This window comes from Leptonychotes weddellii, chromosome 4 (assembly GCF_054177405.1).
Source record: "Leptonychotes weddellii isolate Sample4059 chromosome 4, ASM5417740v2, whole genome shotgun sequence".
NCBI classification, from domain to species: domain Eukaryota; kingdom Metazoa; phylum Chordata; class Mammalia; order Carnivora; family Phocidae; genus Leptonychotes; species Leptonychotes weddellii.
In genome coordinates this window covers 80,158,064-80,173,040 of record NC_138372.1, presented here as the reverse complement: position 1 = coordinate 80,173,040, position 14,977 = coordinate 80,158,064, and the positions used below count along the sequence as shown (strand labels likewise).

Genomic DNA, 14,977 nt, shown 5'->3' with positions numbered 1-14,977 from the left:
AGAACTTGAGACATTTGACCACATTCTTTTTGAAACATCATCTTCCCTTGGTTTACAAAACATGCCATTTCTCTTATTGTTCTAACTCACTTTCTCTCTGGCCTGACTCTAATTTTCAACTTCATTTTTTCTCCTTTGTTCCCTAACTTTGAACCTTCTTTCCACCTTTGCTCTTAAATGATAGCCTTGTTTCTTATTCTCATTGAAAAAATTGAAGACTTCCATACCCATCAATCGTACTTGCATTTGTGTTCCTTAGTTAAGGCAACTTCTTACTTCAGAATTAGATCCCTGCCTTCTTGTGTACTCTACTGAATCACTCATTCAGTAAATATGCTATTATTATTTTGATTTTTTAAAAAGCAAAGCAAATGATGTGGAGAACAAAGGCAAAAGAAATATAGGAAAAAAAGTAAACTTTCTCACAACTTAATAGCCCATTGACAAATACCTGGGACAAGCCGAGTGACCTTCGTCCAGAAAATCAACTGCCTCAATGTTAATACTTTGCTAGAGGCAAAAGGCAACCCTAGCTTGATACTAGCCCAACCTCCAGGACCCTAAAAGTCTTCTTTAACATATAAAAATCCCTTTGGAAACTTTCTTTATCTCTACCCCAATAATGAGGGAGCAAAAGGCAAAATGAGGGCATAGATAGCACAAGCTAACACCCAGCAACACTCCCCCCCCCTCATATGCGTGACATTCCTCAGGCATTCCAGGCTGCCCTAGAACAAAGGAAAGGAAAAAACAAATGGTTAACTGATAGAGATCACAGGCAGGACCTGAGCCTCCATTAGTTTGCAACTGTCTTAATGATTTACAAGAAAAAAGCAGCCTCCAAAACCTATAGATTCAATTTACTGGAGCCCTAACATCACCCTCCTCTCCATAGGATAAAGAATCTTACATAATCAGTCTCTCCTTTACAACCCCAGTGCAGCTCTTTCTGCCTGTGGGTCCTGTCACCCTACTATAATAAAAACACTTTTGGCACCAGAGACATCTTAAGAATTCTTTCTTGGCCTTTGGCTCTGAACCCCACCACTCCAAACCATATCAGCCCCAAGATATATGTTAGCAATCATCCTCCAAACATATGGCCCACTGATGTATATCTGAAGGGTCTCATGACTAAGGTTTTACTAGACAGTAATAAATGCCCCCTCAAGATCCTGGAAACCTTGCTTCCATTTCCTTAGGGACTTAGGCTATCCCTAACACCCTCCCAATCTGAAAGTATATAAAATCAGTCACTCCTCACAACTGCAGTGCAGCTCTTTCTGCCCATGGGTCTGTCCCTGTGTTTTATAAAACCACCTTTTTTTGCACCAAAGACATCTCAAGAATTCTTTCTTGACCATATGGTCTGAAACCCCAATATTTCACATCAGCAAATATACAAATTTAAAAGAAAACCTTTTGTTTCCACTTCCCTCTCCAGCCATTTCTTTCTGTTTATAGCAAAATTGCTAGAAATAATGCTGTATGTTTGTTGTCTCCACTCTTTTTTTCTCTCATATTTTCTTTAATTTTGTTAAAAACAACAACAACAACAAAAAACTGCAGGCCCAAAATGGCATCACTGGGCCAAGTCACCAAAACAAGGGTTAATACATAATGTAATTATAGTTTCAACCTCCCCTAAACATACAATCTTAACTGGTCAGTCAGGAATTTTCTGTTAAGTATCAATAAGGTAATCTGTCAGATGGGCCCTTTCTTGCCCCCAAAGGAAGATGAGGTAATCCATCTAATAAGACCTCCTACCATTCCCCATAAGGGAAGGTGACCTTGCCTGGGACAATCTTTTCTCTTTTTCTTTCTTTCTTTCTTTCTTTCTTTCTTTCTTTCTTTCTTTCTTTCTTTTCTTTTCTTTTCTTTTCTTTTTTTTCTTTTCTTTTCTTTTCTTTTCTTTTCTTTCTTTCTTTTCTTTCTTTCTTTCTTTCTTCTTTTCTTTCTTTCTTTCTTTCTTTTCTTTCTTTCTTTCTTTCTTTCTTTCTTTCTTTCTCTTTCTTCCTTCCTTCCTTTTTCTTTCTTTCCTTCTTTCTTTCTTTTTTTTTTTTTGCTAATAAACTTCTTGCTCCACCCTCCTTCTTATGAAAATCTTTTATTTTGTACAACTCCTTGGAGCTCCCCTACCTACTAGATGGGATGGTGCCTGATTCATGAAATTCATAAAACCAATTAGATCTTCAAATTTACTCAATTGAATTTTTATTCTTTAACAGATTTGGTGGCAGCAGTGGGATCCAAAGCAAATCTCCATCAACATTCAGGGACAATGAGAAACACAAGCATGGCGCCCTGTTAACCCTTTTGAATTCACTTTCTTGCTGTTTTCAAAGGCCATTGGTGAGTTCCTATGAGTTTGAGCTCTGTGCTCTGCATTTGAGCTCCTGATCTAATTGGCTTTTTTGTCCAGGGTTAACAGGTCACTGTAGACTAAGAGGAAGCACTAACAGATCATTAGTCAGCCCTCAGTTCAGGCCACAATTCCATATCAGAATCTCTTCCCTCATTCTAGTCTGCAGTCCCCATTTACTGGAGTTTGCTGGTTTAGTCCACGTTGGACTAGCCAGAGCTGCACTGGGTTAGACTTAAGAACCAGAATGAGTTCAGGATCAGACTGGGTCTGATTTAAGAACCATAATGGGTCTGGGATTGGACCAGGTCTGATTTGAGCTGGACGGCATTTAGTGTGAGGCCTTGGTGTTTTAAATAAAAACCAGTTGCTAATGGGGAATCTTGGAAGCCAGAAATAAAGCTGCAAATATTGGTGGGCATGGATTGAGCATTTAAAGGCTTTGCCACCTCAAGAAGTCTCCCATGATAGGATAAGTTGGTTATGGAATGGGTTAAACTGACACTAGGTCACTTGCCAACTTCAAGAAAATTTCTGTGCAATGAGGTACACTGTAAACACCCCACAAATACCAACTCCATGGCACATCCCTCTTAGATATTAGTTTGCCTCTAAGAAACCTAGCTAAAAGGCCTAGCTAAAAGAAATAGGATTCTTTATATCAAGAGAGTTGAGCACATTGCCTCTGGCACCCCTGCTTATTTTGTGTCTAAGAACTATAGTCCTGGTAGTTGGAGATATCTAGCAAGATGGAACAATTTTACTAAAAAACAACCTGGGATTACAATGGCTATTAAGGGGAATGTTACAATTAGATAAGATCATTTAAGAACACTTGTAATTAACGGTTCCCAAATTAAATAGAATGGGATACTTATTTTTTTTTTTTTAAGATTTTATTTATTTATTTGACAGAGAGAGACACAGCGAGAGAGGGAACACAAGCAGGGGGAGTGGGTAAGGGAGAAGCAGGCTTCCTGCAGAGCAGGGAGCCCGATGCGGGGCTTGATCCTAGGACCCTGGGATCATGACCTGAGCTGAAGGCAGATGGTTAACAACTGAGCCACCCAGGCGCCCTTGGGATACTTATTTTTTTTTTTTTAAGATTTTATTTATTTATTTGAGAGAGAGAATGAGATAGAGAGCATGAGAGGGGGGAGGGTCAGAGAGAGGCAGACTCCCTGCTGAGCAGGGAGCCCGACGTGGGACTCGATCCCGGGACTCCAGGCTCATGACCTGAGCCAAAGGCAGTCGCTTAACCAACTGAGCCACCCAGGCGCCCAGGGGATACTTATTTTAATTTACATGCAGAAGTCTCCAAAAATTCTCAAACTTCCAAAGTCGTTTCAGTGGAAGATTCATTGCAAAAGACTAATAAAAAATTAAAGAGAGAAAAGGTACCTAAAAGATTATAAGACTTGTATCCATTCTGAAGAAACTATTAACAGTCGCCTTTTAAATTAAAACCACTCAAGGCTACAGGTAGTCCTCTTCAGGTATCTTTCACTCTTTAGTCAAAGACCAAACTAAGGGCTATGGTTAAGAATTTTTTAAACCCAGGGAGGATCCTCAAAAGTTTTTGTAAATAGATTGCCTCCTGACCCCATTCAAGAGAGGAAGATAAAATTTCACATTGTCCCTCTCTTTCCAAATCCAAACTAATTGGTTATTGATTCTTTCTCTCCCAGGATAGCTATTTCCTTTTTGTTTATCTACTGGCTTGACTTTTTACCTGCCTGGGATTTGCAGGTTATTGGTTCTTTCTTTAGTTATCTTTGGGAGTAACTCTAAATCTTGTGAAGATACAATCTTTTACACCCTCTTTGAGGACACCTCATAGGTCCATGAAGTTGTTTAAAGCTGCCAGAAATATTTATTGTTTGTCGAGGCTGAAACATGACAAGATATTTGAAAGAACTTAATAACTCTATGATCAGAAATTTGACAAAGTGGAAGCTGATATTCAGAGCCTGATAGGAAGTTTTTTAGGCATTCTCCCATAGGCTAAATGTAACCAAAAGGAAAGAAGAAATTCTTTTTTTTTTTTTTTTTTAATTTCATTTATTTATTTGAGTGAGAGAGAATGAGAGATAGCACGAGAGGGAAGAGGGTCAGAGGGAGAAGCAGACTCCCCGCTGAGCAGGGAGCCTGATGTGGGACTCGATCCCGGGACTCCAGGATCATGACCCGAGCCGAAGGCAGTCGCTTAACCAACTGAGCCACCCAGGAGCCCCAAGAAATTCTAATATAAGTGGATGGGTGCATCAGTCTTTTGACATCATTGACAGCAACTAACCTAATTGAGGAATTTAAAGCAGTTGTCCTTATTTTATAAACCTAGTATTTACAGGACCAACGGTGTGGTTACAGAAACAATTCAGAATCCACTGATCCTTTTTACCTATTCCCAAACCTCCCTTATTTATCTCAAAAGGCTTGTAAGTAAAACTTGTAAAAACTCTGGCCTCAAGGGAACAAACATCCTAGGAACATCCCGCTTTATTTTTTCCTTTGAATTATAAATGTTGTACCTAGGGTCTTCCCCGGAACTTTTATCTAGACCATCTTTTTTTTTTTAAGATTTTTATTTATTTATTTGACAGAGAGAGAGAGAGCACAAGCAGGGGAGCAGCAGTGGGAGGGGGAGAAGCAGGCTCCCCACTAAGCAAGGAGCCCAATGTGGGGCTCGATCCCAGGACCCTGGGATCATGATGTGAGCTGAAGGCAGATGCTTATCCGACTGAGACACCCAGGTGCCCCTGGGCCATCTTTTTAGAAAGCAAATTTTGGGGAGGTAATTCTTATCAAGAAAAAAACAAAAGCAGAAAGATTATTTAGAACTTGATTTGTTACGGATAAATAACAAATCTTAAGTGTCTTCTCCACAAATATTACAAAAAGCTTTAGCCATCTAGACAGGTAACTTTAGCTTGTTCCATTTACCAGAAAAACAAACCTAGATCTATCTTTTATAACTAGTGAATTTTAGCCATCTAGACAGGTAACTTTAGCTTGTTCCATTTACCACAAAAACAAACCTAGATCTATCTTTTATAACTAGTGAATTTTGCACCAATTTCATGGCAATAATTTTAAAACAGAAGCTATAAGGTCTCTGTTGCATCTGAACACACAGTTCGTGTGTATCTATATGTATGTTGTAGATGTGTGGTATTTTCTACCTCCAGATGGTATTGCCAAAATTAATTTGTAAAAGCTCTGCTTAATTGGCTTAAACAAGCACTTTACATAAATTAGTATTCATAAAAATTCTCAGAAATATAATAGAAACTAACCCAATGTTTTTCAAGTTCTTGTGATCTGGGATAATCTTCAGTAAATTAAAGTTAGTTTAATGAGTTCATTGGTTTAATTAAAACAGGCATGTCTTTCGAGTTATCAACATTGAATATAATTCTGGTAAATAACCTTTATTCTAATACTTAAATTTATTTACTTATTAAATTCATGTAATATTATTTGCAATTTGTCAGCAAAACTAATTTAGAATTATGGTTGACTTTGGTGTCTCATAAAGTTTTTGTGCATAATCTAAACATAATTGTTAAGAACAAGTAGGTTGAATAGATATAATTTTAGGTAAGTTTTTTAAATAGTTTCCCCAAATCTTGGTAACTTGACACCTTAAAGTTTTGCTAAGTGATGAGTTAAGTTAAATTCATTGAGTATCTGCATCATTTCCTAATAAGATAATAATGAAACATTAATTACTGAGAATAGGTTTATCTATTTTTGGCTTCATATTACAGAGAAACTAAAAGATATTTGGATGTGTTAGTGCCACATTGGAAAAGGCACATGCTTCTAGAAATTATGAAATGTATTTGTAAATTTGCCAACCTAAAGAATGCTGGTGTTACAAGGTTGCAGTTTTCTTGTCTCACGGAGGCGAAGAATGAATCTCGTGGACACAAAAGGGTGAAGTGATAGTTTATTAAGTTAAGGTAAGAACCCAAAGAAAGCCCTCTAGAGTGAGAGGGGTTTATAAAGTTAAGGTGAGAACCCAAAGAAAGCCCTCTAGAGTGAGAGGGGTTGAATGGGTTGCCAGTGAGGCTTTTATGGTCAGTCTTTTATTCAAAACTGATGAGGGAACCTAAATCTTCTTGATGTCACCTCTGATAGCACCATGATTACTTCTCCTTTGAATATCTCATCAGTGATGTTTAAGACAAATGAGGTGGTCTGGTTATGTTCCCTTATCTCTGGTTTCCTTACACCTCAGCGTTTCTGGGATTTTTGTGAGCTTGATCACATAGCCCCCTACTTGTCTCTCCCTACCTAGCCCCACCTGTCCCTTACTCACTGGTATAACGGTTCACAATTGCTTACATGTAGTTCTTACTAGATATTAAGGTTTCTAAGGGTTTAAGAATTCTAATTAACGTATGTGATTAAAGCTACTAGAAATAATAAGGGAAACATCTTCTTATACCAAGAAGTAAGATGTGTTTTTGATAAGAGAAGATATGAGAAATTGAGATGCATTTTTTGTTGAAGGAAAAGAAAGTAATTTTGTCCTAAAATGAGGCTGGCTGTCTAAAGAGGAAAAACAGGGGCCCCTGGGTGGCTCAGTCAGTTAAGTGCCTGGCTTTTGATTTTGGCTCAGGTCAAGAACTCAGGGTCCTGGGATTGAGTCCCATTCTAAAGCTGTTGGACTTTTGGTCTGCTTTTGATAACAGATTATGAAGGTTTCTATACCTTTTAACTGCTCTGCCTAGAAACAGTGATTTTGTGTTTTATAAAAATAATTTCCTGTGTCTGCTGTTTTTATTAGGTCTTTGATTACCTAGGAAAACTGAGTCTTCTTAATATTAAAGGAGCTAAATTTTGCTAATAGATAATTACTAAGTTTCATAATAATCTGTGATACTATTCAGGCAAGCACTTTATTTTTTTTGTAAGATTTTATTTATTTATTTGTCAGAGAGAGAGCTCACAAGCAGGGGGAGGGGCAGGCAGAGGAAGAAGCAGGCTACTGGCTGAGCAAGGAGCCTGATGCTGGACTTGATCCCAAGACCCTGGGATCATGACCTGAGCTGAAGGCAGATGCTCAACCAACTGAGCCACCCAAGCAAGCACTTTAAAATTTTTTGTCTGTGTGCGATTTTAACAAACTTCCCCAAATCAAATTCTAAATGAAGTCTTTTGTCCTAAAAGAAACTAGAATTTTTCCAGAAGTTTCCCTTAACATTTCAAAGGATTTGTTAACCTAATTAGGCTTATTTGATATGTTAAATTATATGGAAAGCATTGTCAAATAATATCTAATATGATGCCTTCCTTATATTGTATTTGTATAGGTATATAAGAGTTCTAGAAATCATGTGAAATTCCTAGACATATGTGTCCTGATATAACTTTATCACTTTATATTATTCTTTTACCTTCTGAAGGGGCTCTCATCAAAATTGAGGCTTGTACTAAAAGGACTAAGCCTGAGTATCAAGGAGATGCTTTAGCTGACTTTCATGCAAAGGCAGCAGAAACAGAACCTGTAAAGATTGTGTCACATGTGAATGAAGGCTATTCTGCTTCTGCAGAAAATGACCCTTTGGTGCCAGACTTTTGCCATCCTCATGTCCTTGCCACATGGCAACAGCCTGCTTCTAAATCAAAGAAACAATAATTGTAAATTAAATGAACAGTTAGGGCTATGGGCAACCCAAGATGGCTGCACAGTTCTTTCTGGCTCCCTGGCAAGCCTCACTTTTTTGGTGTTTACATTCCTTCACCCACTCTGGTGCATTCAAGATGACTCAAATTATTAATTGACGTTGATGGGGAAAATTTTTATAAAATTGCAAAAATAGTCTGCCAATAATATCTGACTTGTCATGTTCATAATCCTGGAGAAACTATTTTGTTTTGTTTTTCAAGAGGCTTCACACCTCCCTCTGGACCCTTTGAACACCTGCAGTTGGACTTCATTCAACTGTCACTTAGTATGGGTTACCACTATGTTCTTATTCTTATATGTGTGTTTTTCGCATGGATTGAAGCTTTCCCTTAACTGCAAGACTGATGTCCTCATAGTGGCAAAAAACTGTTAGAAAATGTGTTTTCTACTTGGTATACCGTCCATGATCTCCAGTGATCAAGATACCTCTGCTTCCCTGGGAAAATCTTATAAGCCTTAATGAAAACCTTGAAAACTTTTTGGAATTATCACTCTCCCCATCACTTCAATCATCAGACAAGGTTGAGAGAACTAATGGGATCCTCAAACTGAGCATTTCTAAACTTGCCAAAACTATTGGACTTCGCTGTTCTAAGATATTGCCCTTGGTCTTACTGACTGCTAGAAGTTACCCCTTTGGGAAGTATAACCTCACACCATGTGAGATAGTCATAAGCAGACCATTGTATATTGGTGTACAATCTTCTGCTGATCCCTTGTTGTCTCATACTGGTATGACTGACTACTGTAAGTCTCTCATATCTTATGCTCAAGCCTGTCAACAGGTTATAGAAGCCTTTGTGGATCCCAATTTAAAGGATCCTGTTGGTCACAGTCTAAAGCCTGGTGACGAGGTATTCTGGAAACATCATCAGAGGAAGACACTCCTTGAGCTCAGTTGGAAGGGACTTTACCAAGTTTTCCTGACTGCTGACACTGTTGCAAAACTAGAAGACGCTGGAGATCTCTGAATCAAATTGACAAGGAAGAGGAGTAGCTGACATTGAAGTAACTGATTCAGCCCACGACAGTGGATCAACTTCATATTTTAACTAAATATGAAACCCTTTCCCCTTCTTTTCTCTTCCTTTACTTTGGCATTGCCTAGAAAGATAATGCCTTCCTCTGTATCTCTCAGGCCATTGCTAAGAGGGGGTAATCTAGAATTTATTTCAGGTTAGAAGAAAATCTAACTGTGCCCCTAATTTTTCACAAGCAAAATAAGAGATCTCTTTGGTTGACTCCCCCGAATTTACATTGTTGAGTTAGAAAGGACCTACCAAGGAGGCTTTCATAATTTAGGATTCACTCCTTATAGGAGGTCCCTATTTCCCTGGTTAGGGATAAATGTAAATGAGCCTATGACCAAGAACTTCTCCTTAATTCTTAATTATTGAAGAATCTGCTGCTGAAGTAATAGTGGCCCTACAAAGATTCTTAGACTCTATGGCCAAAGTTCTTGATAATAGAATAGCCCTTAATCATCTTTTATCTGAGCAAGGAGGTGTCTGTGTTGTGGCCAACACCATTTGCTTTACCTGGATTAACACTTCTGGGGAAATTAAAACTCAATTACATAAAATCGAGGGGGGAGCCACTTGGCTTAAAAAGTTCACTTTAGGTGGGGTGCCTGGGTGGCTCACTTGGTTGAGCATCTGATTCTTGGTTTCAGCTCAGGTCATGATCTCAGGGTCAGGAGAATGCGCTCCGCATCAGGCTCTGTGCTCATTGTGGAGTCTGCTTGTCCCTCTCCCTCTGCTCCTTCCCCTGCTCTCTCTCTCTGTCTCAAATAAATAAATAAAATCTTAAAAAAAAAAATGTCACTTTAGGGGAGTCTTTCTTTTACTTAATATTGATTTATATTTATGAATTTATGAATTATATTTATGTCTTGGGGACTGTGGCTTTGAAGTGTACTATGAACATTAGGAATTATTATTTATAATCTCCCTGGCACATTGTAGCCTCTCAAAAACTGAAAATGCATATGTGCAGCTGCTAACTACCAAGCAGATGATCGCCCTGTACTGGAACCTCATAGGAGAAGCCAAGAAAATGACTGACTTAAAGAATGTGAACCTGAAGCCATGACCTGTGAATATCACAGAGATTAAGCATGACTTATAGATACCACACAAAAACACAAACTGCAAGAATTTTAGAGCAATAGCTGCGAGTGGTGCTGATGCCTTAAATTCTGATCACATCTCTCTCAGTTAAGCTGAGAGTCTGAGCAAAAGGGGGGAATTGTTAAAAGAAAACCATAGGCCCAAAATGGCTTCACTTAGGTCAAGTCACCAAACCGGAGCTTAATGTATAATCTACTTGCATTTTTTAAAAAGATTTTATTTATTTATTTGAGAGAGAGAGAGAAAAAGAGCATGAGAGCACAATAGTGGGGAGGGGCAGATGGACAAGCACACTCCACCCTGAGCATGGAGCTAGATACAAGGCTCAATCCCAGGACCCTAAGATCATGACTTGAACAAAAGTCAGACACTTAACCAAATGAGCCATTTGCAGTTTTAACCTGCCCCAGAAATGTAGTCTTAACCAGTCAGGAATTTTCTGTTAAGCACCAGTTAGGTAGCCTGTCACATGGGCCTTCTCTCTCCCCCAAGGGAAGATGAGGTAATCTGTCTAAGATCCCCTAAGGGAAGGTAACCTTGCCTGGAAAAATCCTTTCTTTTCTTTTGCTAATAACCTCTTGCTCCACCCTCGTACCCATAAAAACCTCCTTGCAGGCTGGGGTGCCACCTGATTCAGGAGTCACTTCATAAAGCCAATTAGATCTTCAAATTTACTCCATTGAATTTTTGTTCTTTTTTTTTTAAAGAGTTTATTTATTTATTTGACAGAGGGAGACACAGCAAGAGAGGGAACACAAGCAGGGGGAGTGGGAGAGGGAGAAGCAGGCCTCCCGCAGAGCGGGGAGCCCGATGCGGGGCTCGATCCCAGGACCCCAGGATCATGAGCTGAGCCGAAGGCAGACGCTCAACTGACTGAGCCACCCAGGCACCCCTGAATTTTTGTTCTTTAACAGTTTATTCCAATCAAGTTAACAACCCCACTATTCTACTGAAATTGCCCTTCTCAAGGTCACTAATGACCTCGACATTGCTAAATCCAATGGTTCTCAGATCTTATCCTATTTGATCTATCAATATCACTAAACACAGTTGTTTACTCTCTGCTATAAAAACAACCAAAACAAAACACAACCCCAAAACTAAGCTCCCTTTATTTGACTTGCTGTGTACCACACTTTCCATGTTTTCCCTCCATCATTCTGGTCACTCTCTTTGTTTCTTTTGCTGGTTCCTCCTCATCTTGACCTCTAAATGTAGGAATTTCTCACGGTTCAATCTTTTATTCTCACTCTACTCATCCTACAGATAATCTCAACAAGTTTCATGGCTTTAAAAATCATCCATATATTGATGACTTGTAATTTATATCTCCAGCCTTTACCTCTTCCCTGTATACTTCAAAACCATAAATCTAAGTGCTTACCTTAACACCTCCTCCATGTTGTATAATAATCATCTCAATCATAGCATGTTTAAAACTGAGCTCTTGATATTTTTTAAATCTCAAGTTTTTTCTATCTCAGTTACTTTTGATTTCTCTTTATCTTTTATATCCCATGACTTTCCATTCAGCAAATTCTCATTTTGCTTTGAAAATATCTCAAAAATTGGACCATTTTTCTCCATCCCCACTGTTACCACCTTGTCAAAGCCACCATGAACTTTCTGAAATTGCAATAATCTCATGGCCATTCTACTTTTGTCCTTGCCCCCTGGACAGACACAATAAGGCTCAACAATTATTCTGTGTATTCTTCATATACCAACTCCCTTGTTCTTAGGTGGGACTATGTAATTCATTCTGGCCAATGACCTGCTACTGAAAGAAACGTGTCAATTCCAGACTACATCATGGAAGAGTAGATGTGAAAGCAGTGATGATAGAGGCCACACATTGAGATTATAGAGATAAGGCAAACATAGACAGACAGGTAAACTTAACATAGAATACCTAGTTACCGTATCGATAACAACTGCCTTAGGAAATTGCTGGACTTCCACCAAACTTTGCATAATTAAATAATTTTTATTATGTGAAATGCATTGATAGTTTAGGGTTTTTTTGTTTTTTTCTTTAACCATATCAAATCTAATTGTAATAATACACTCTGACATTTTATGTATCAACTGGCCACAGGGTGCCAAGATCAAGCATTATTTCTTGGTTTGTCTTGGAGGGTGGTTTTAGATGAGATTAGCATTTGATTTGGTGGACTCAGTGAAGTAGATTGCCTAGTCCAATACAGGTAGACATCATACCATCCTTTGAGGGCCTGAATAGAACAAAAGGTGAATGATGGAAGAGTCAACCCCTTTTTTCTTACCTCACTGTTGAGCTGGAATATTTTACCTCTGGCCTTGACTGGGATTTATACCATCAGCTCCCCTGGTTCTCAGGCTTTCAGATTTGGACTAATTTATACCACCAGCTTTCTTGGATCTCCAGTTGATAGAAGGAAAATTATGGGACTTTTCAGCCTCCACAATCACAGGAACGAATTCCTCAAAATTAGTACTTATCTTCTCTATGAATATATAATTTTTATTTATTATAAGATTTTAAAATTTATATGCATATTGAAGAATATATATTATAGTATATATTAGTCTTATAATAAGAATATATTTTTGGAGGGGAAGATGGCAGCAGAGTAGGAGGAGCCGAGGCTGACCTTGTCTCACAAATAAAATTAGATATCAAATCATCCTAAATACCTCAGAAACTGATCTGAAGATTGGCAGAAAAAACTCCACAACTAAAGGTAGAAAAGAGGCCACTTCGAAGAAGGTAGAAAGTGCAGAGATGTAGCTTGGGAGAGAAATGGATCGTGGCCACTGTGGTGGGAGGTGCAGGGAAGGTTGAGAGATAGACTAACACTCAGGAGCACATGGGGAAATGAATCCCTATAGCAATTGGCTTGGAAAGCAAGAGAAGCTGAATTTTTAAAGTTCTCTAACCAGCAGGGCTTAAAGCCTGGAGTTTTAAAGGTTAGCATGCTTGGCTCTGGGAAAGCTTGGAAGACATTGGGGCTTCTCTTGCAGAGAAGGCAGGCAAACAGCCCACTGATTTACAGCATAGAAACAGCCATCTGAAGAGTGCCTGGGGCATAGAGTGGGGAGGTTAGTTGCTTATCTTGGAGCATTTCCCAGAGAGACAGCATTAACAAAGAGAACTCTCAAGGAACAAAGGAACTGGTAAGCACCATTTCCCTCCCCCTGCCCCTCAGCATAAACACAGAGCCACCTGCAGGAACCAGTGCCCTGCTGGCTCTCCCTACCTAACTTACTTATGCTAAGCACCCCCACCCCATGCTCTGGAAGAACCACCCTTCCCAATCATGGATGCTTCAGTCCCAAAGTGCGTGGGACCCCTCCCCCAGAAGACCAGCCCAAACCCCTGCTAACAGTATGTCTCCCAGCCCAGGAGTTTTACAGCACCTCAGTTCCAGCAGCAGGTCTCTTTTCACAAGCAGACCAGAACACACCTAGTTAAAACACGCCACATTCAGGCCAGGGACCAAACGCTGCCCACAACAGACAGAGAGCTTCTGCAGACGACTGGCTTGAAGGATAAAGCAGCCACGACAGAACAGCAGAGTGCACACAGCACAATTGGTTATACTTCCGGAACTGCCAATGCCTGGGGAACGGGGAACACTACATGGCAGGGCGCTATAAGACCTCATCTTCATAAATCCATTATCCTCAAGAACAGGAGCTGTAGCTGACTTCCTTAACACACAGAAACAGGCACAGAGACTGAACACCACTGAAATACTAACAATATAAAGTAAATAGTATGAAAAAGTATATACCAACAAGTTGAATAACTTGGAAAAAATGGATAAATTCCTAGAAACATATAACTACCAAAACTGAAACAAGAGGAAATAGAAAGTTCAAACAGACTGATTACCAGCAAAGAAATTGAATCAGTAATCAAAATAACTCTGAACAAACAGAAGTCCAGGACCACATGGCTTCACAGGCGAATCCTACCAAATATTTGAAGAGTCGATACCTATTCTTCTCAAGCTTTGCCAAAAAATAGAAAAGGAAGGAAAGCTTCCAATTCATTCTATGAGGCCAGGATTATCCTGATACTACAACCAGATGACACCATAAGAGAAGAGAACTACAGGCCAGTATCTCTGATGACCATACATGCAAGAACTCTCAACAAAATAATGGCAACCCAAATCCAACAATACATTAAAACATCATATACCATGATCAAGTAGGCTTTATTCCTCGGTTTCAACAGTGTTTCAATATTTGCAAATCAATCAACATGATATGTCATATCAGTAAGAGATAGGATAAGAACCATATGATCATTTCAAAAGAAGCATAAAAGCATTTGACAAAGTACAACATCCATTTGTGATAAAAACCCTCAACAAAGTAGGTTTGTTTATTTATTTATTTATTTATTTATTTATTTATTTACGTATTTATTTTGACTTTAACATCCCTGGATCCCTGAGATTTTTTTTTTTTTAATTTTATTATGTTATGTTAGTCACCATACAATACATCATTAGTTTTTGATGTGGTGATCTACGATCCATTGTTTTCGTATAACACCCAGTGCTCCATGCAGTATGTGCCCTCTTTAATACCCATCACCGGGCTAACCAATCCCCTCTCCCCCCTCCCCTCTAAAACCCTGTTTGTTTCTCAGAGTCCATAGTCTCATGGTTCATCTCTCCCTCCAATTCCCGCCCCCATTTTCCCTTCCTTCTCCTAATGTCCTCCATGCTATTCCTTATGATCCACAAATAAGTGAAACCATATGATAATTGACTTTCTCTGCTTGATTTA

The 14,977-nt window shown here is 39.0% G+C and overlaps 1 long non-coding RNA gene across 3 annotated transcripts in view; it reads left to right on the top strand.

Annotated features, from left to right (window-relative positions):
- Positions 1–14,977, top strand: part of LOC115944115 (uncharacterized) — a 220,138-nt gene that overhangs the window by 5,381 nt on the left and 199,780 nt on the right. For all 3 annotated transcript variants that reach the window (XR_014144060.1, XR_014144059.1, XR_014144061.1), the window contains exon 2: positions 2,232–2,355. This is a non-coding gene — a long non-coding RNA (uncharacterized LOC115944115). The remainder of the gene's footprint in view (positions 1–2,231; positions 2,356–14,977) is intronic.